This window comes from Bactrocera oleae, chromosome 2, assembly GCF_042242935.1.
Source record: "Bactrocera oleae isolate idBacOlea1 chromosome 2, idBacOlea1, whole genome shotgun sequence".
NCBI lineage: Eukaryota > Metazoa > Arthropoda > Insecta > Diptera > Tephritidae > Bactrocera > Bactrocera oleae.
Genome location: NC_091536.1, coordinates 60737251 through 60758216, shown reverse-complemented (window position 1 = coordinate 60758216; position 20966 = coordinate 60737251). Strand labels below are relative to the sequence as shown.

General features: G+C 34.4%; 1 protein-coding gene across 1 annotated transcript in view; it reads left to right on the top strand.

Annotated features, from left to right (window-relative positions):
* The first annotated feature begins 840 nt into the window (after positions 1-840).
* Positions 841-20966, top strand: part of NK7.1 — a 106061-nt gene continuing 85935 nt past the window's right edge. The window contains exons 1-2 of the mRNA XM_036378365.2: positions 841-1041; positions 6288-7795. The gene's annotated coding sequence lies outside the window, so the exon portion shown is untranslated. The remainder of the gene's footprint in view (positions 1042-6287; positions 7796-20966) is intronic.

The following is a 20966-nucleotide window of genomic DNA, read 5'->3' as shown; positions in this document are numbered from 1 at the left end:
TTGTGCAACAAATGTTGCTGACATTGTTGCGAGGCAAATTGAAATGTGGCTAATGGCATGATAAGTACTGCAGCTGATGTGTGCGCCCATTCCGAATTCAATTTAACGCTTTTCAACGACAACGAACGCAGTTTATGCGTCCAACAACAACAACAATATTGACTTAAAAGCATAAAAGAAACAACAAATTTCTCGCTTGTGTATGTGAATGCCAGTGTGCAAACTGTATTAGGACACATTATTGTAATTATTATAATATTTTTATGAGGGCACTCACACAAACACTCAGACACAGTCGCATGCCGAATACATGTGAGACAAACAAATAAACGAAGGCGAGCGCATAACGCTCATTGAAATATGAGCGAGCAAATGAGTGAATGAAATGAGCACCGGATAAGGTGAGCGCAACGCGCCGAAACGGTGCTGGTAGATATGGTGGATGGCAAACGAGCACAGGGAGACGATATCGGCAACAGTAACAGCAATAACCATAGCAATAACAACAAGCGATGAATTGCTTTTACTAAATTGGGGAACGGGTACGAATGGCTAATGGTTGCAGATTATGGAGCATCGCGATGAGTTGAGTAGAACGATGGTAATAACACACTGCCAGCGCTAACGACACAATGACGATGAACACAACTATACAACAAAAGCAGCAACAACACCAACCGAAGCAAGCACAACACAGCAACACTCACAGCGATAATGTCGGCAGCGGCGGCAAGCAGCAATTGGCATGGCGTCGGCAGCGTTGATTGTGACGACGACCATAACAGTTTGGGTAAAATGTATCTAGATACTTAATTGCCACATTCAGTCGTTGTTAAATAGTTGCACGGCACAGTACGATTCCGATTCTATGCCATTGCTAACGACGCTACACATTTGATTGCTCGTTCGTTCGTTCGCTCGCTCGCTTATTGTCGACGCTTGAGCTTTTTATCGTTGTTGTTATTGATGATTGCCGCGTGCGCGTAAGTGGCAATAAGAACAACATAAAGCAAAGCAACAACAAGAAAACCAAAAAAAAAGGTAACAATAGCAGCAACAATCAAAACACAGTAGTAAAAGTTAAAATCAGTTGAGTCGGTCAATTCGGCAGCCAAAGAGAGTGAATTCGACAGCAATATATTTAGTTAATTCGCTAACGCCAACAACATGGTTGATGTCAATATTGTGCACACATACATACATACTTGCGAGCGCGTGCTTGTGACTGTTTAGCGTCAGAAGTCTGCAAATCGAATGGAATTGCTGCAATGTGTTGGTGACAGTGCAAAGATGAAATCGTTGCCTAATGGCATGGCGCGCAAATTGAACGAAATAATTAAGTGCCCCAGCTATTTCAATTAAGTGTCGGTGTCGGTGCCGGTGCCAGTGTCGGTGTTGATGTCGTCACTGCATTTGCTGCCGCTACTTGTGCAGTTGTTGTTATCATTTGTTTCTCCAACTTTTGCGATTTCTCATACTCAGCACTTTGTCACACTACTCCACTCCGTTCTACGTATGGGGTCGCTCGGACGTTTGTGTGCTCCGAGCCATTGTGCGCACATGAGCAATTCAAATTAATCACTCATCAAGCGATTACTTCAAATATAACATACATACATAAATACATATACATACAGCGAAGTAGATATATATATATGTATGTGTGTGTTAGAGTTTATGCGTTTGCTAGTTTAACCTTCTTACTTGTGCGAGTATGACAAATGCGGGTTTTTAGCTTTTCGCTGTTTCGGCCCTTCACCATCGTTCGGTGTTTCTTGTGTTGTTATTGTTGTTGTAGCATCGTCTTCTGTGTAATTTTTTGTTTTCTGGCCATTAATCGAGCGTATGAAACTCATTAGCATAATCTGACTAGCTAGACGACTTTTGCGCGGTTCGTTTCGGCTTTTGTTTGACATGTTTTTGTTTTTGTTGTTGTTTTCTGTTTCCGTTTCGATTTAAATGCTTATTTTTGTATTTCAGTTAATTGTTTTTGTGTTCATATATTGCATATTCTCACCGATTGCGTATTTTGCTTGTGCCATTAGTCTTATAATGTGAAATAGATGTTTTTTGTGTTTTTAATTTTAAGTATTTTGCTATGAATTGACATATACGACTGAATGCGAGACGAATGTACACAAACACTTTGTGTGTGTGTCAAAGTCAAATAAAGCACTCAAACATGAAATTAATACGAAAATAATGCGGTGTTAGATGTAAAAATAGAAAAGAATAAGTTGCGGTGGCAATAATTTAAATTAGCGAACAAAAATTGTGCATACATTTTTACAGTGCTTCGTTATTGTGCGGATGTGTGTAGTTCTGATGTCTAATAGTTGAGTGAAATGTGTTTCCTGTATAAATAAGTGTAATACAAAGCTAATTACCAACTAACTCATTAAAGTTGAACTTATTAATCAAAAATTACGTGAATAGTTATTACTATTTTTTCAATTAAATTCACCCAGTGCGACTGTTAGATAAATAAAAGTATATAGCAGAGCTATAAATTATGTGATTATTATGACGAAAAAAAAAATTTATAATTTCATTTGCAATAAATTGGATAACGTTTCCGAGTATATGAATATAACTCAAAAAGTTTTATTATTTCTAAACGCTATAGTTATACATACATAAAACTGATTGTTTTTTTTTAATTATTATATTTATATTTTTTATTTATAAAAAACTCAGCCGAAATTCTTTAAAAAAAAAAAACAACGTGTTTTTCAGCTTTCGCAAAAGCTTCTTCAAAAAAAAATTATTCAAACACACTATTTGAGTATTTATCACCTCGGTAAAATCTCGCATTTGCCACTTAGCAGATAATTCCATTTAATTCAGATTTTAACGCAAACAGCTACGCCAAAAATAAAAACATAAAGATACGAGTCAAATTAACCAAATGCTCGTGTCATCGCTTACTACAATTACAATCAGCAGCACAGTGGATATACATATGTATATAGCAACATACATACACATCTACATACATATGTAGGTACATATATAATATGTGTGCGCAAATAGTACATTGTACGCCACCCACCCATCCAATGAGCGACTACGTCAATGCCCCCTATGTGCAACTTAATCACATTTCAAATTAATTACATTCGAGCAAGTCTCTCTAGCAAAACCGAAGTGCGACAACTTAACGCCAAACCCACCCTCAAAGCAAATACAGTGGCAAAACGAAAATATACACAGATTAATTTACTGACACATCAATTTGGATATGTAGATATATGTACATAGTATGTATGTATGTGCACGCATTTGTGTATATAGAAAACACAACGTCAACGCTACTGTTGCCGCAGTCGCTATTTCGGCCTGTCATTTCGCTTAAATGACCAGTATTCGCAATTAAATCACCTTCATTGCTTTGTCATCAACGCCACTTAACCCATTATACGCAGCAAATAAAATACACAGCACATATAGAGTCATTAAGCATAACAGTGAGTTTATGGCACGCAATCACACTAACGCCAATTCAACTCACACATAGTACACACACAACAACAATAACAGCATACAAGTACAAGTAGGCATGAGGCCAACAACGACTGTTGCTCGGAAACGAACGAATGGCTTTGTTGAAGAGCGCGCGCGCACGCAGTTTCCAGTAGACAGTGAAGACTCATCGCAGCAGTTAAACGGGTGAAGGCATAATAAATAAATAAGTTTATAACAGTAGCTGGGTTAATAGCAGCCATTTCGACAGAAGCAGCAACAAAAATCGACGGCTGAAAGCAAAGCTCATAAACCTGGTCATTAGCGCTAAACATGCTGTTATTTGTTGTTGTTCCAGCGCTGTTATTTTAATTCACTTAAATTTATTTATTTATAGTGACAGGGAGTACCGTTCTCAACATTACAGTCGTCAACAAGCTACTATATGCCACCGTTAGCAACATATAATATTAAACTTATAACTACGCCTATTTCCCAAATAACACCATTTTAAATTCCATCTGATTCTTTTACTTTCCACTATGCAAATCAAGTAAAAATGAACGTATCGAAATAAAACCTTGCACCAATAATGCCTTTAAAGTATGCCACCTTGTGATCACAATTTGTCTAAATCAAACCGAAACTCTTCAAGCCCCTAGGTACTGAATATGTGGACCCCAGTGCCTATAGTTGACTTTTTACCGAAAATATCGGTCAATGTGTAAGATACAATATATAAGTGAAATTTATTTAATAAAATAAATAATGAAAGTCTCGATAATAGTATGTTTTTGTGTTAAAAATGGGTTGAGTCGAGTCAATAATTCCTTTAATATAAAATATTGCCAACATCTAAAGTTATTTCCCGGGCTTTGATCCTTGCAAGTTCCGAGAGTATAAAATTTTCGGTTACACCCGGAACTTAGAACTTCCTTACTTGTTTTTATTTGTTAATATTATATATTGAAAAAACCCCATGATTGCCGGTTTAATTAAAATTAAAAAAACTTTCGAAAATAGGTTATATATAAAGAAACACAGTGTTTAAGAGTTTATATTGCATATGATATCGTGAGAGATGATTCCACTACATTTTCCTCGGATGTTTTTTTATTTAAAACTAGTTGGTAAAAGTTTCTATCTTTCAATTATAAAGGAGAAAAATCGGGCGATTGCAAATGACATGCTTTAAACTACTTCAACTAATTAATCCCAAATTATATCCTATAAAGTGTAGCAAATAAGACTCTGTTAAAGACTCTGAATAGGATCATTCCCATACCGATTTAGAGCACAAGTACTGTATGCGACATTTCTTGTAATAATTCTATTGTTTGCATTCTATCTCGAGAACAAATCAAAAGCAGCACAAAGCTACCCAAAACACGATAAAGCTGTGCGATATAGGCTCGTATACATATCTACTTTAAAGTAGAGCTGTACATTATATCAATTCAATGTTTCTACACAAATGGTTATATATAACACACTCATATATGCAAACATATGTACAAATGTAGAAATTCATGAATATTTTGTTACAGTTACTTATTACTGAGTATGTGAACCCAAAATGCTACAAAGTACGTTTTCGTTGTCATTCCAATGGGTCCAACACCCTCTCGGCTACAAAAGCTGGCGCTAAGCGCGTTTGAATTACTCCCAGTACGTAGTTAGCTGTACATGCCGCCGCTAATTGCATGCGCGTTAATTGATTGCAAGCAATCTGGCCACTTCCCTTCTCTGGCGCATTTCTGCCGGCTGCCCAACAACACCCCGCCCCCTCACCGCCACACTTCCCACCAGTGCAGTACATGCGGCACTTGTCAAGCTATTGGCGAGCGCCACCTTTATTGCAACAACAACAACTACAATCATCACATCGTATGTTGTGCTCGTATCAGTTGAATACAAGTATACAAACACAGATTCGTACACGTGTTTGTATGTGTATGGTGTTGCTAATGCTGCTGTCGCTTGCTGCCGTTTGAATGGCTCCGTTTGATCTCATTCGTTAGTTAAGCGCATTGGTGTGAAAAAGTGTATCGCACGGATACGCGATATTATTGTTGCCCGTTGATTGCTTCAGTGTCGGTTTCGTTTTGTTATTGTTAGTGCGCTGTTTTTCCTCCACTTCCACTTATTATGCTATAACCGCTGTTGGATTTTTTCGCGCATTGTGTTATTTTTCACACAAAGCTCAGCTCAGCACTGGCTGAACTTTAGTAAATAAATAAAGTGTGTGTGCTACGTTTGCATGTTGATGTGCGCGGCACTAGTCACCAAACTGTTCCGTGATTGTGGCTACAAATTGCTGCCGACGCCATTTAATTTTTGCGCTTGGAAAATGTGAGTTTCGTTTTTTAGCGGAGTTCGTGTGTGACATTGTGTTATTTAACTAAAGGAGAGCCGGCACTTTGGTTTAAAAACTGAATTTTACATAGTCGGCGCATTTGTCGTGCTAATTTAATGAGCCGTTTGTCGGTCATTTAGTTGTCGCTCTTAAGCTCAGGCGATATATAGATTGTAATTTATTTTTTGCATCTTAGCATCGCTACAAGTTCGCTAATTTGTCACTTTACGCATTGTTATTTCATTACGATTTGTAGTACAGTTGAAAAGCTATGAAAAATATATCTAATAAACTAAGATATATGAAAAGCCGACGGCAGTGCGTTAAGAGAAAAACCAAACACTGAGACCTTATGGGTTTTCACAAATGAAATAAATTAGTAGTAATTATTGAATTATAATTAAAAGAGCTTATTAATAATAATTTGCAAAACATATAACTTTATAGTCAAGCTTTTATATTTAAATAGATGTGCACAAAATTAGAAGTTACCGGGCGCAAAGCAGTTGTTGACTCTCGCAACTAAAAAAAAAATTTTAAATATGCAAAGCATAGAACCCCAAGAAACAGTATCAGGGTAGGTAACTGTTGTATACCCGTGCGTATGAGTAACCTGCATCTTAATTACATATATAAAGCAGTGGAGCAAAAAAGTTTTATGAAATAAAATGTGAATATGAATATAAATATATGAATGTAAATATATAATCAAAACAGCCTAACCGCTAACGGAATACAATGTAAATTGGAGTCAATTAACTTGGGAACATTGTTTTACATTTTAATTTTTACGAAAGCTAACAACTAAATACAACAGTAATTAACTTCACTAAACAAAGAAAGAGCCATAAATGTATCCGATCAGCAAAGCTAGTGTGCGTCTGTGTGTGTGCGTAGCCACCAAATCGACAGTAAAAAGTTTACTAAAACAAAACATACGCTTGTAATAAAATACTTGTTTATGTGCTTGATTTTAATATCGAAATAAACACTTGCATATTAAATTACAAGCGATTACAATTAGTGAATAGTTTTGAAATGCGAAACAGTTGTTTAAAATACAATAAATGGGAAACTAATTACAGCATTCGATAAAAAACACAGCAGCAAACCAAACAAAAGTAAATAAAAACTCATTATAATAAAATAATAAAAATTTAAGTTTGTTTATGTGAAAATAAAATAGTGTAAATAAGTGACAGCCCAAACAGGACGGTTTAATTGGCAGGAAAAATGGGCAAACCAACAACAATTATAACAAAAATAATAATTTAATTTACGCAGCCACAAACGTCCCCGCTCGGAATCATGTTGTCAATTTTAATTAAGCAAAGTGTATTAATTCGCAGCTCGTTGTACTAATTAAGGATAATTATCTACAATAAAAATAAAAACAACAACAAACTGTAGCATACATTGTCTAATAAAATTAACCCAAGGCGCCCATCGTGTAACAAAAATAAATTAGCAAGCGACAACTAAAATAAAAGTTCTGAAAAAAACAACAACGAAAGCAAATAACAATACAAAATCTATACTTACTTTGAAAACCTCACACAGTAACTACAAAAACATCGCAGAGCAGAGAAACAACGGCGCTCACTCTCACTCACTTCAAAGCCACTCATACAAATCCAACTCACGAAAGTAAGGATAATATGCATTCACAGGGCGCTTTACGTGGCGTAGCATGAGGGAGAGAGCCGCTGGCGTAGCTCATATAGTAGCAGGATACTCGACATTTGTGTGAACCTAAATTTTGTGTTAGTGCGCAGCACTTGTATAAAAAAACTTGACCTTTCACATTTCCTATATATGTGTGTGTACAAGTGTGTGTAAAAGTTCCAAATTTAGTGCCGCAATTATAGTGGAGAATGAACAGCAACAGCAACGTTGAATCACGTAAAGCACGACGCTCGTAAATGTCATCTGAAGTTTTTTTCTAGCTGTAAGCAGTACACTGAAAGTATAAGACAGGTAAGTGGGTATAAAGCGATCTAAATATTTTAATGTATTGATATATAATATGCTACCGTGACCTTATTTTAACTAAAACCTAACTAATAATGCGCTATTTTTCCTAGATATCTTATTTTGGTGTGATCTATTTACTTTATTATCCAAAATATTATTATTTAAATAAAAAAACACATGCAAAAACAACTTTCATATAATTTCACGAAATTTTACTTCCGTTGTTTTGTTAAATATTTTCAATGGCATAACTTGTTAAATTATAATGGTTGGTGAGGCTTTTTCTGTTCAAATTTTTTGATGAGGCTGATTGATGAAATAAATATTTTAGAAATCAAATTTAACACTGGAAAAATACAAATCTTATTGTCCAACTTGATTGGATAAGTACAATATTTAATTCCCCTTATCACATTTTCAGAAATAATTACTGTCTGCTCAAACCATGCTTATTGATTTTCTGTTGTTAGTGGCCGAACTCCCTTTGTATATTTACTATGAGAATTTGAAACTTTGACTACGCTTCCCAGAAATAAACATAAAATTTAATGAATATGCATTAAACTATATATAGATATACATTCATACATATTTCTCATATTTCTATGCAACACATATTTACGTATGGAGGGAGATAAAAGTAAATAGTATACACTTACAAAAAAATAATTTAATTGCGCTCGAAATGAAAAAATACCGTTTTTGGTACGAAATATATTTTTTGAGACGATGTACCTTAACTTCAATACACTTATTCCAATGATCCTCCGAATATTACATGCCATCCCTATAATGACTTTCCGGAAGCTCTGCAAAATACCCGTCTACGGCTGTAATAGCTTCTTTATTCAACGAAAAACGCTTTCCACGAAGGTATTGTTTCAGGTAGTAATCGTTGGTAGCTAAATCTGGTGAATACGGTAAATGTTCAAACAATTCGTACTTTAATTCGTTGAATTTTGTCATTTTTAAAACACCTTTGTGGGCAGGTGCATTGTCTTGATGAAAAATGATTTTTTTGTGCTGCAAACCAGGTCTTTTCTCACTAATTTTTTCATCCAGCTGATCCAAAAGGCTACAATAATATTCAGAGTTGATTGTTTTACCTTACTGCAGATAATCAATCAACAAAAATCCTTTTGCATCCCAAAAAACTGATGCCATAACCTTCTTTGTGGATCGTTGTGACTTCACCTGGTTTGGAGCTGAACAACCAGCTTCAGTCCACTGTAAACGTTCTTGTTTCAATTTAGAATCATGGTGGTATATTCAAGTCTGATCCATAGGTATAAAACGATGCAAGAAATCAATTTTATTATACTTAAAACGATCCAAATTATGCCGAGAAATTTGTTTTCGATCCAGTTTTAGTTAAATTTTTAACGTGTGCGGCACTAATTTTCCAAACAGCTTTTCCATATGTAATTCTCCATATAAAATATGAAGTATTCATTCGTCTGAGATGCCTATGGGATTAGCAATTTCACGCTGAATCAAACATGGATCTTCACTAACAATATTATAACCTTCCACATTGATTTCTGGTGTGGTTGCGGTGTCTGGTCGTCCTTCGTGTGGATCGTCTACAAGACTAGTACGGACACGTTTAAACTCACCAGTCCAAAATTCAACGGTGGATTTTGAAGGTGAGGACTCCTTTTACACTTTTAACAATTTTTCATCAATTTCCTTTGCTTTTAAACTTTTAAAATAAAGAATCTAATCACTGCGCGATATTCAATTTTTTCCATTTTAAAAAAACTTCTTCAAGTCAACTCAAATGGCTTGTAAACCAAGAATTAATTGACAGAATTACTTGTAACACACATGCAAAGTTCTCATGGCAGATGTACCAACTTGAGAAAAAAAAACTTTGAACTAGTAGTTTTTCGCCAAGAAACATGTCTACACAGTTTCATTAAGATATCTTAATTTTTACTCAAATTAAAGCTTGCACAGACAGACGGTCGGACGGAGAGACAGTCACCCGGATTTCAACTCGTCTCTGTACCTGATAATTTATATGTATAGTATAACCCTATATTGATCTGGATTAGTTTTCGGTGATACAAACAACCGTTAGTTAAACCAAACTATTATACTCCACAGCAACATGTTGCAAGAGTATAAAAATATTGTAATTCAGAGGATAGGAATGAACCCATTAATATTTTTTATATTTATGAACTGGTATAGAATTTTGACTCCGTCGGCGGTGATGTGGCATTTTAAGAAAGTCAAATAAAAGATAAGGAATATAGAAAATTTCTCGAATTTATCCTTTTTATACAGACTACTATTAGAAATAAACGTTCTCTGAATTAATTAATATGCACCAAATGTGGTTGAAATTTGGTCGAGTAGTTTCTGAGGTATAAGTTTTCCCCTAAAGTTTAGCTGTGCGCGGTGGTTTTAGCGGTTCCTATCCGACCCTTAAGCACCGTGTTAGCCGTGAAATTTAATACTTTTTACCTATCTATTCGGTGAGTTTCCCTTTTTTTATATTTTCCCTTTTTTATATTATACAATAAGTTTGGTTGATACAGCTTAAGTTGTTTGTAAGATATGTAGGTATGTACATTACACTTATTACCTCCCCTGTCACTCCCACTCTATAAAAAAATTTAGACTACAGATGCCCTTTTATACTTCAAAGCCTCCCTATATTTCAGAATCTTGATTTGTGACTTAATTATAGCCACAATTATAGTTAACGAGATTTGGTGGGCGTGGCAATGGTCCGATTCCACCCATCCGCAATACGAACCTCCTCAGGAATACATTCAAGTTTCATCAAGATATTTATGTTTTTACTTAAGTTATCGCTTGCACGAACAGACGGACGGATAGACAAATATCCAGAATTCAACTCGTCTCGTCATCCATAACTCTATTGCAAAAATTAATGATGAACTTTATTATTTTTATACACCATTGCAACATATTGCGATAGTATAAAAAATATATTATGGTATATTCAATGGAAAATTTATTCGAAATAATTGTGAATTATTAGATTGGTATGATCCTTTTGGTACATTTAATGCTACTTTGTTTTTTTCCATTCTCAACCCACACTATAAAATACTTAATTTCAAGTCTTTGATGATGTCTAATCTTTAAAATTTTAAATTTCCAATCGTTGCGTAAATTTGCGGATATTTATAGTTATAATTAGCATGCAAAAAATATAAATTATAATTTGTTTGTGTTTCCATAAATATGGTAAGCATTTATATGTATGTAGTTAGATTAAAATTAATTACTTGCTAACTCATAACCATATACAATGTATATTATTCATACATATATGGTATATATATTACGCAACAGCAATGAATTGAATTCCCGTAGCATAATAGTCGAGGAATATCAAAATGATTAGTGTGCAAGAATGCTTGGTCGCTTGCTAAGCGACAAATACCGCGTCTGTGCAGACACATCTGTACATACATATTTTCGTTGATCATTTGTTTTCTATTGCTGTCGCTAATAATAAATCTCATTATGTCGCTTTAATATGGCCAGCATGAATAGCGGAATTATTTGCTGAAAAATATTTAAATGGAAATAAATGTATTTATTTTCTGTTTATTTTGCATTACTTTTGCTGTCTTTGACTTTTTGTGCTTATTTTAAATACTTTAGCTCGCTTATCAGCGCTTTCATCGACGTTGGCATGCGCTTATGCGGCTAAAACGGCACTGTGCTACTCGCTGCGCCATGCGGTTTCACAAACAAACACTGTTTCCACTGTTTGGCATATTACATATTGTATTATTGTTGTAATATTCGCATGTATGTACATATGTATGTAAAAGTGTATGTATATATGACTGGGGCTAGCGCCTTCTCGTGCGCGCCACTGTACTTCTGCTCAGTCATACACTAATTAATCAGTGGCATTTGGTTTGTAGTGTGCGTAAGTAAGTTTTGTTTTTTGCTTTTGCCTCTCCTCCTCGTTCGCCGCCTCTAAGGCGCTGTTCCAATTAACTACCAATTAAGTGAGTGTGTTATTTATAAACACTTGTTTCCAAGTTATGAAGCTATTAAAGCAAAAATGCTCGTTTATACAATATGACTGGATCGATTGTATGTAAAAAAAAAATACAATAACAACAAAAAGTGCTTGGAAGTGGTTGAGTAATCTCAGTAGTTTTTTTTTTATAAGAGTATAAGTTGTTATTGTATAAATACGTGATTTTAAAAGTAGAAGCTATGCTTTTATATATGTACATATGCATGTGTTTATATATGTGCCTAAGTGTTTATTAATCACTTTTAGTGGCATACAGACAACACTGCTTATAAATTTAAATAGCTTATTTCAAGTTTGAGATTTAAAATTTATAATAAATTATTTGTATTTCCGTTTGTAAGTGTATGTGTGTGAATGAGTACCATTGCCACATACTGAATATTAAATTGAGTAATCGATTCAGAAACTTTACCACTCATTAAAACTGATTAGATCAACTTTTTGCAGAAGAACGAAGAACAGAAAAAAAGAAAAACTTCCCACACACTTTGCTAAGATCTCAACTGAACAAATTTACCTATGACTTGACTACAAAATAAAGTATCTTGATGAAACTTGCTACTTACATACATACACTTGGTACTGCGATGGGCGTAATCTTACCACTGCCACGCCTACAAAACGCTTTATTATACAAAAAATTGTAAATTGGTACAGAGGATCGCAATGGCAAGACACACTATTGAGTTACAATTTATTAAAAGTGAACGTGACCTCGTCCCCTAAATAATTAAATGTAGACATCTTCCAAACCGCAAAAGCTAACTCAATTAAACTTGCTGAGAAGAAGTCTTTTTAGCACTTCGTCAAGCACTGTGAAAATGGGTACAAAAAAAAACGACGTCCACTTCCCTTATTACGGCTATGTTAAAAACTGTCACAGTTGCGGTAACTTACTGAATAAATACTCCGGAAACATTAAATTTCACAACCAATATAGTAGGAATGGATCCTATACCAGGTCAAAGGTCTTGGGGAATGGGAGTGGTACCACCCACTTTGAGGTGAAATCCTATATCTGATGAAGTACTTGACCAATTTCAACCAAACTTGGTGCGTTAGGTAATCGAAACTTTTCTATTATACTTCCCTTATGACACAATTTTCATTTCTATCTGATTCTTTCACTTTCCTGTAAACAAAATGTAGATATTAATGAAATTAAGTGAGTCTGCAACCTACAATATACATAAGTTATTTAGTTACAAAAATTGATTGTAAGCCATTCGGTTTTTTCGGATAAAAGCATATTGAATTTTTTGTAAATTTTTTTTACTCTCGCAACCTGTTGCCACAGAGTACAATAGTTTTGTTCACCTAACGGTTGTTTATATCACCTAAAACTAATCGAGTTAAATGTAGGGTTATACATCATCAGGATGAAAAGACGAGTTGAAATCTGGATGACTGTATGTCCGTCCGTCTGTGCAAGCTGTAACTTGAGTAAAAACTGAGATATGAGGTACACATGGTTTTTGATACCGCAAGACGATTGGTATTGCAGATGGGCGTAATCAAACCAATGCCACGCCCACAAAACGATATTAATCAAAAACAAATAAATTGCCATAACTAAGCGCCACAACAAGATACAAGACACATATTTGATATACAGGATCACATTAGGGATGGGCATCTGCAGATTAGATTTTTTTTAAAGTGGGCGTGGTCCCACCCCCCAAATAGATTTGATGTGCATATCTCCTAAGCCGCTAAAGCTACAATATCCAAATGTGAATATGGGTGAAACCAGGTGAAACCAGGTGACAACCCAGCCCACTCCCACATAATGGTACTGTTCAAAACTGCTAAAAGTGCGATAAATCAAGCACCAAACACGCCCGAGATATTAAATGTTATCTCTGGAATGGTATGAGATGACTTTATAGGAACTAACTTCAAAATTAAACAGTGGGTGACGCACCGCCAACTTTTAGGTGAAAAACCATATCTTGGGATCTGCTTAACCGATTTCAACCAAATTCAGTATATAATATTCTTATCATATTTCTATGTTATGGTGAGAAAATGGGCGAATATGATTACAACCACGCCTACTTGTATTTCCCGTATATTTCCATTTTAAACTCCATCTGCTTCTTTTACATTCCACTATGTAAATCAAGCAACAATGATTGTACTGGGGTAAAACTTTGCGTGAATAATACGTTTAAAGTATGCCATCTTGTAACCAAAAATTACCTAAATCGAACCAAAACTCTTCAGGCTTCTAGGTACTGAATATGTGGACCCCAGTGCCTATAGTTGACTTTTTACCGAAAATATCGGTTAATGTGTAAGATATATAATTGAAATAAATATAATAAAAAAAATTATTGAAACTCTCGATAATAGTAAGTCTTTGTGTCAAAAATGGGTTGAATCGGATCAATACTTCCTTAAATATAAAATTTTGCCAACACCTGAAGTAATTTCGCCAGCTTTGATCCTTGCAAGTTGCGAGAGTAAAAAATGTTCGAATAAAATGTTCCGAACTTTGAACTTCCTTACTTGTTTAATATAAAGTTTTGCTACACCAGAAAGTATATCCCCTCTTTCCAAATTGCAAGAGTATAAAATGTTCGCTAACACCCGAGTTAAGCCCTTCCTTACTTGTTCCCATCAGAAAACGCTAAATAACCGCAAAAAAGTTGAAATATCTAGGGTAATTTGTTGTACTTAAATACCAAAAATATCATATGTAACATATACATAACATACATACATAAATACATATAGAATTGTAAACAAAGTTGTTATCGGCCAATAAAGATCAAAGTGGAAATATGGCATGAAACTTATTAATTCGATTGCCTTGTAAAGTAATTGCGTTCCCCGCTAATAATCAACTCAACACGGACAATCAATCTACTGGCATACAAACACACACACACACGTTCCTTGGCGTGTGTGCATTTGCAAATGTGACAGGTACTTAGCGCACATTTGGTAAAGAAACATATTCACAGACGGCAATCGACCCTGTTAATGAAGTATCTAAATTCAAATAATATAATATAAATAATAAATATAATTATCGCATATATCGCATCGCATGTATCTTTGTCTATGTGTACTCATGGTTGTTTGCTAGCTTTGCGCTGTATGGTAATTTATAGCACATTATCATAAATTATTAATTTTGGATTGCAAAGTAATACTAACAATAGTAGACACACGCATAAGTAAAAGTTTTGAAGTGCTATTGTAGATTTGTATTATTACATTTATAAATAAATTAGCGTTTACAGCAGTAGTAGTAAAGGTTAATTGAGTATCATTTTAATTGGTGTCATATTATACGGTAATGTTGTAATTATATACTTAATACAGACCCTTTCGATAACTTTGCGTACTTAATCGGTCACAATTTTTTAGAAATTTCGTGAAAACTTCAAGACGCGTTCAGGTTCACATTTTAATTCAGGTCTATATCCTGTTTAGTCAAAACCAACAACATAATATATTACTCACATTCAAAACTCACATTCAAAACCAATCATAACTATAGGCAACGATATATGTACTTATGTAGCACTTTGCTCTTCTTTACTTGACGTAATTAAAACCGCTATATAATAACAGAATTAAACTAAACTTTAATAAATATTGATACCTTTTCTAAAGAACTTACACTGCACTCTTCCAAAATGTATAGGAGCCATAAACATTTAGAACCAGCAGTTTATTCAAAAAAGTACTGAAACAGTTATCGAGTGCTAGTATATAATATGTAAATATGTAGTTCTCAACAAATCTTCTCAGAAATAATTGGTGTATTAGTGTGCAAAAACTAGTGTCAGATTAGAACAAGAGCAGCATTCATAAAAACCACAACGATCTTGCTAATTTATAAATATCACGCGGCATTCAAGCAATAATTTAAGCGAGTAACAGGCATTAAATGCAAATTATAGCCAGTATTCAAGCGAACTGCTGTGAAATTCCGATTAAAAATTTATATTACGTGTGTACATATATGTGCATATGTATGTTGCGGTTTTAGTTATGATAATGACCAGTAATATTAAAAAAAATTAACAAAATGAAAAACCATTCAAAAACATAAAAAACACAATTGGTTTTGTTGTAAGCGAAGGCACATATTACATATAAATTAAATATATAAAATATGTATATGTATACATATACAAGGTGCGTTCCAAAGTAATCAGTAAAAAAGTAACAAAGTAAACTCTAGTGGCGCCATCTATACGTCGACTAGTGCGTTAGAATCTGCTATCCTTTATCGACTTCCAGTAAAAATTTCATGACATTTCATTTATTGGAAGTGAAGTTATTGCGTTTTAAGTGTCAGAAAATCGAGCCAGGAGAAGTCAAAAGTGGGGACAATGCTGATTTGTTTTTATGATTCCAAGGGTATTGTTCACAAAGAATTTGTTCCACCCGGCCAAAACGTTAATGCGGTATTCAACCTTTGAGTTTTGAAGCGTTTGGTGCGCCGTATTCGACGTGTTCGGCCCGAATATCGCGAAGATGGAAGTTGGCGTTTGTTGCACGATAATGCGCCGTCTCATCGATCGACGCTTGTGGCCGATTATTTGACCAAAAATCACATTTTAACAATCAACCACTCCCCGTATTCACCTGATATGGCACCGTGCGACTTCTACCTTTTCGGAAAAATGCATTTGCCGATGAAAAGAAAGCGTTATGCATACGTGGAGGCCATTCAAAAGGCTTGCACCGGCATACTGGTGGCCATACCGGGCAACAAGATAAAACACTCGTTCGACATGCTTTTGGACCGTGCAAAAAGCTGTATTAAAGCAGAAGGAGACAATTTTGAATAAAATTAATTGATTTTGTCGATAAAACCATTTTTTCTGTCTTTTTTTAAGTCCTGTTTACTTTGGAACGCACCTTGTATATATATGTACATATGTATATGCAAGGATTGTCAACTTATTGGTGCTAATGTAACAACAGTGCTACAGAGGTCCGTACCAAAGCTGCGTAAAAAACTTTTAAGCTTGTAATCATAAGTAATATTATAATTATGGTAAATACCTCTGATGATTATGTAAAAATTCTTGTTAGATCATTTAAAAATTTATGGCTGACTCTGCGCAAAGCACCAAATGGACGGGTGGTGGAGCAACAAGGTTGGAAATGGCACGCACTTTTGTATGTATGTACATACGTATTGAATATACTGAAGTTTATGTGCGCAAACGCGATACGATATCGAAAGTGTATCAATTGCTATGCAAATGCTTATAAACTATTGACACAGCGGCAGTCGTCAAAACACCGTGGCTCTCGTCAGAAAGCTGCAAACCAATGCATATATTTTTACTATACTGATACACATATAATTCGTGAGTAATTGAAGTATCAGCAAGCGCGTATAAAAATTTGAAAATATATATGTATGTACACAGAGGCCAACTACCCTACAAGACCCTACAAGAAACTGCTGATGGGTTCACCAATACACTCATATTTTTTATGTCAGTCTTGACGAACAGTTTACTTGTCATCTTACCGTCGCTGTAAGTGTTAAACAGAGGCAACTTCGAATTATATTGCTTGTGTAAAATGAAACAGTACTAAAGTATTGCAATGTCACCACTGACAGTCAAATGAATAGTAAAATGAGTGTCAATGTTGATGGTTGTAAAAAAAAAAACATTTATTAGCACTAATTATCATTTTTCAACAATTATCGCTTTGCGCAAAAGCAACCCTGTCAAAAAAGACACATAAAATTCCATAAAAGTTTCTCAACAACTGCGCAAAAAAATGTTTACTGTTATTCTTGTCACAAACGAAAAGTGTTGCACGCTTCTTAGGTTTCGTGTTAAAAATATACATTTTTATGAAAGAGTGGAGTTTTCATATATTATATACATACATATGTATGTTAATTAAGTTTCAGATAAAACTATATATTTATTTAATTTTCATTTTTAAATTCAGAAATATCCCCTGATTGGGGAAGAACGTACGCAGAGCTATTGAGAGGAGGAAATGGAATCAAGTGAAAATTTCTTTTTATAATTTATTACAATATTTAATTATGTTTTTTATTGCATTCCTTTTTATACTCTCGCAACTTGTTGCTACAGAGTATAATAGTTTTGTTCACCTAACCGTTGTTCGCATCCCCTAAAACTAATCGAGTTAGATATAGAGTTATATATACTTATATAAATGATCAGGATGAAGAGACGAGTTGAAATCCGGGTGATTGTCTGTCCGTCCGTCAGTCCGTGCAAGCTGTAACTTGAGATATCTTTATTAAATTTGGTACACATATTTCCTGGTATCGTAAGACGGTCGGTATTGCAGATGGGCGTAATCGGACCACTGCCACGCCCACAAAACGTCATTAATCAAAAAACAAATAAATTTACATAACTAAGCTCCACAATAAGATACAATACTTTTATTTGGTACACAGGATCCCAATAGGGAGGGGCATCTGTAATTAAAAAATTTTTAAAGTGGGCGTGGTCCAGCCCCTAATAGGTTTAATGTGCATATCTCCTAAACTGCTAAAGCTATAATAACAAAATTCACTGGAAGCAAATGTTTTTAGCATCTCTACCTACAGTGTGAAAATGGGTTAAATCGGGTGACACAAAGCTCACAGACATACGTTTGTTTACATCAGTTTTTGCACAAGGCTCTTAAGAAAATGATAGAAACTTTGTTCTGCGCGCTGACAAAATTTGTTCAGCTGTGACTGTCTTATTACCGGTTAGATGACGGTCACTATTCTTGTAGGGTATACAGGCATAAAAATAATATAATTATCAAGTGTGCGCAAACAGATATTTGTCAACCGACTGACAGTTACGCGTTTCTTGGTATGTACAAGCAACAAGTAACTGAACTCGCCATTATTGCTAGGTAATACATATCAGCAGGTCAGCAACCATCACCACTAACACAGCTGGTGTTTGCTTAACGCAACTAAGAGTGCTGTTTGTATTTGAAACAAAATGATAAAATTCATACTGAAATGACGAATAAAAAGTATGTCTTATTCCTGCTATAAAAGTTATAAATAGAATTTGAAATTTTGAGGCGTCAGAGAAAGCGTATACAAATGCATATAGTATGTATATACAATATATGCACATGATATATGGGTATAAGTTTGCATCAGCCAGCTAATATTTCTGCTGACATGTTTTATTTGACCGTCATAAGCTAATAGTTAAATCCTTGACAAATAAAAAGAACTTAGTTTATTTAATATTTTATTTCAAGTATAAATTGTGCTGGCAATGCGGACTAGAACTGTCTACTATGAACAGTTTTTATGGATGAATAAGTTCGAACCACGCGAGGACGACCATTTTCTTTCTGTCATCAACTATAGACGTTTGGAAAAACCGATCAATAGTGCGGTAAACAAACATTCATTTAGTTTTTTGAGAAGCTCATAAACTTTATTTCCGCTCTTTCCACAACTACATGAAGCAATCACCGTAATACAATTTTCATTAGTTGCCCACTCTATTCCTAGTAAGCGAACAAAGCCTAAAGCAAACAATGAACTGATTATTATATATCAGTAGACACTGCATACAAATTATAATAAAAGACCAGAAAAAACGTTAACTTCATTAATGTCCCTTCACAAATACAAAAGATTCTTTACAAGAACTTGACTTTGATCGATGTTTATATGTTTATATGGCAACTATATGCTATAGTGACTCGATCTGAACAATTTTTATGGAGATTGCACCGTTGCCTTGGACAATAATCAATGCCGAATTCGATGAACATATCGGTCTGATATCGGCGGTTCCGACAAATAAGCAGCCTCTTGGACGTATGCAAAATTTCATACCGATATCTCTACACTAGTTCGTGTAGACAATCGGATATGGCTAAATCGACTCATCTCGTCACGCTGAACATTTAAATATATATTTTATAGGGTCTCCGACGTTTCCTTCTGGATGTTACAAACTTCGTGACAAACTTAATATACCCTGTTCAGGGTGCTTTGTAACAGAATTTATGGCAAAACTAAGTATATAATTCAACAAGAATTAGCATCGAAAGTTGAATACTTTTAGAACTTATTACTGTTCAAAATTACGTAATTGATCAAAAATTATGAACTCTAAATTTTATGATCGAAAAACTATACCGTGTGTCAGCGCCGCCCAAGTATCTGCGAGTAATTCGACCTAGCGCAAGCTACGAATAATTAAGTACATACACAATAAATAATGATATCTTTAGTTTACAACTTGCTAGTAATCAACAAAGAAACCTAATAGTAACAAAAAGTAATGAAAATTACTAATAATGATGCTTTCAATTTTATTTTAAATACATTTGTATTAACACAGAGTTGCCACAAAGCTGTCAAAATAAATTAATAATCACTAGTACTAGTAAAACACATTTGATTTATTAAGATATTTTATCATAGGTTAAGTATTTTATTAGTAACGTGATTATGCTTTGAATTATTTTGGATTATAAAACTGCAATTATGAAAACTTTTTAAGCATGCAAAGAAGTTTCGTCCCTTTACTTATAGTATATAGAAATGTTCCATAAAATATAATACTTGGATGTCTTAAGAAGAAATAACTATTTTATATAAATGAAAAATATTACAAAAATATATATAACTTAAGCTTTTTTAACACCTAAAAAAAATAAATTGAGAAATAAATAGAGGTCTACAACACTCCGAGAAAAATTTCATATCCGATAATGACAATGACAATTCCTTTCTTACTGATTGATTTCGTTATCGTTAATCGCGAAATAAAAACTTAGATATCTTACTCTTACATTAAGCTCTTATTAATCTACGTATAGATTTATGAGTGTCTATATCATAAATGTACATATGTACATACTTATGTTTCCACGAGTTTGTGTGGGCGCATGCTGCTTACTTCATTTACCGTTTGTGAACAGAAGTTCAAACTGGTTCGAATTACGTGTCAAATACCATTTCATATAAGATACGCTAGCAAAACACCTTTAAACAATCACTACCTCAACAACACTTAGGTACTCAATTACTGTTCACAAACACGACAAACGGTAGCAAACGATACGATCAAGAAGACAACTATTAAGAATAAAGAGGCAGTAAATCAAATACTTATCGACAAAAACAAAGCC